Below are 2538 nucleotides of genomic sequence, written 5' to 3'. Positions count from 1 at the left end.
CCCCCCCCCCCCCCCCCCCCCCCCCGCCCCAGAAGCAGCTGAGGAAACTGAGGCTTAGGCGGGCAGGAGAATCGCCCACCACTCGGCCCCCTGTGTCTTCCTCTCTCTGTGAGCCTCGGCCCCCTCTCCCCCCCATTCCCTGGATCTCCCTCCGATTCCCAATCTCTCCCTCTCACTAGCTCTTTCTCCCCTCCCTCCCATTTTCTGGACCTCGTTCTCTCCGCGCCTCTCGCTCCATCCTTTCTCTTTCTCTCCTGCCCCCGTCTCTCACACACTTCCTCTGCCTCTGCCCCATCAGTTTCTCTTGACACACGCATCGCCCTGCCGGAAAGGACTTCCCTCTCACTGTGTTGCCATTTGCTTCGCGCACACCTTGATCAGGTCCTTTTCATTCTTTCTTCCGACAGCCGCTCCTCCTCTTGCCCCTCCTCACCCCACTTCCTCCCCCCACTTCTGATCTGTCTCGACCTTCTGTCCATTTGTCCGTCTCTCCACAGCCACCGGCTCACAGGTTTCCTTCCTCTCACCCTTGTCTTTCACCCTGATCCTCAGTTTCTTCCTCTTTAGTTCACGCGCCCCCACGCTCCTCCCCCACCCCACTTCTCTTCCTTAAACCGCGCTCCTATCCGTCCTTTACACCTTCCTCCGCCGCAGCCCCAGCTCGACTCCCCTGCACTGTCACTCTCAGCCTTTCTGGAAGCCCTTCTGCTTTTCCTTCTGCCTTTGCCCCGACCCCCGCTCCTGGCTCCCACCCCGTCCATCCTCCTACCCCCGATGGGGATGGGGTGCGGAGTCCCCAGCCCTGGGCTTCCCGCTCTGGGCTCTCGGGTTAGCCCTCCACTCCCCCTTCCTCGGCTGCTGCGGTGTCTCCTCTCTCTACCCTTGTCCCCTTCGCCTCGTCCCTATTCCTCACGTTTACCTCTCACACCAGCCTCTCCTGCTCCTCCCGTCTCCCCCACAGGGGCTCCTATTGCCTTCCCTTCCTAGCCTCACTCTCACTCAGTTTTCCTTGTACCTTCTTTCCATTGGCTTTTTACTCCTGAGTCTCTCCTCCGCCGTCTACCCCCCGCTCCCCGCCTCTCTCCCGGCGCTGCCCTTTCTACCACCCTGTCCTTGTGCCCTCCCTTCCCTGGCGTGAGGGGCCAACCGCCTCCTCAGCCCTCACCGCATGCCTCGTCTCCGTCTCTCATGGTCTCTTTCTCCCACACCTGCTCCCATACACCTGGGGTTTGCAGCGTCTCCCCCTCCCCGCTCTCCCCGCCCCCGTCCCCCGTCCCTGTCCCGTCCTTGCTCGACTCCCACAGCTGGGGAGGCCCGTGCGGTAACCAACGGGGGCGGGACGGCTGCCTCCCCGCGCTGGTGGTATTTTTATCCTGTCTCGGAACAGACGGTCCTGTGATTAATGTTTCACAGCTTACGGAATTCATTTCATGTTCTGCCAGGTCCTGGGACCCTCAGCTGCACGTTTTTGCCGTCTGCAGCTCATCGTTAACTGGGACACGGGGACACTGTCCCGTGACTTGGCGCGTCATCACTCGGGAGGGGGCAAACCTTCCCTTCCCTCCTCTCTGTCTCCCTCTCAGTTTCTCCCTCTCTCCCCCCTTCTCCTCTCTGAGCCCCACTCCTTCTCTCCCTCTTTATCCACCTGCTCTCTCCTGTCCACTTTTGGCTTTGTTCTGTTTTCCCTGCTCTCACTCTCTTCTCTCCCTCCGTCACCAAATGCCCTCGGGATGGCCGCCCGGGTGTCGAGGAGGGAGACTGTCCTCCGTGGGCCGGGCTGGGGTGTGAAGAGCCACCGCCCACCCCTCCCGGCGCCTCCTGGCCTCGCGCTGCAGCCTAGTCTCGCCTTACTTTCCACTTTTCTCATTTCCTCCGTGTTCCCCAGTCCCTTCTTCCCACCACGTGCCTCCCCGATGGCCTCCCTCCATCCTCTCCTCAGCCTGGATCTCCCCCCCCCTCCGCCCCTCCCCTTGGCCTCCAAGAGTGTGTGTGTGAGACACTGGCGGGACGCCTCTCTCTCCCTTTCCCTCCTCCTCTCTCCCCCCTCCCTCCATCCTTCTCTCTCTCCCTCGGTCTCTCCTCCCCTCCCTCTCGGGTCTCCCTGAATCTCTCCCTCTTCCCCCGCCCCCCGGCTCTCTGGGAACCTCCCCAGGGCTCACACCCCTTCTCTCTCCGCTTGTTTCTCTCCCGGCTCGTCCCCTCCCTCTAGGGTCTCTCTCCTGAGCGGTTCTCTCCCCTCTTCGCCCCATCTCTTCTATCCTCCAGCCTCCCTGTCTCCCTCTTTTCTTTCTCCCCCTCCTGTGTCTCTGCCCTTGGCTTTCTCTCCTCTCCCATCTCCCTTCTACTTTCTGTATCTTGCTTCTCCTCTGCCTCTTTCCTATTTTCCACTTGCCCCCTTCAACCTCCCCGATCCAGTTCGCCCCTTTTCTCTTTCAAAACCACTTGCCTCTTCCTCTCCTGCTTCCCCGCTCTGGTCTCAATGCCCCCCCCCTCCGTCTCAATGCCCCCTCCCCCCTCTCCTGCTTCCCCCCCTCTGGT

The sequence above is a fragment of the Lipotes vexillifer genome, unplaced genomic scaffold (genome assembly GCF_000442215.2).
Source record: "Lipotes vexillifer unplaced genomic scaffold, Lipotes_vexillifer_v1.1 scaffold802, whole genome shotgun sequence".
In the NCBI taxonomy this organism is placed as follows: domain Eukaryota; kingdom Metazoa; phylum Chordata; class Mammalia; order Artiodactyla; family Lipotidae; genus Lipotes; species Lipotes vexillifer.
The sequence above is the reverse complement of the archived record's forward strand: the minus strand, read 5'-3'. Positions refer to the sequence as shown.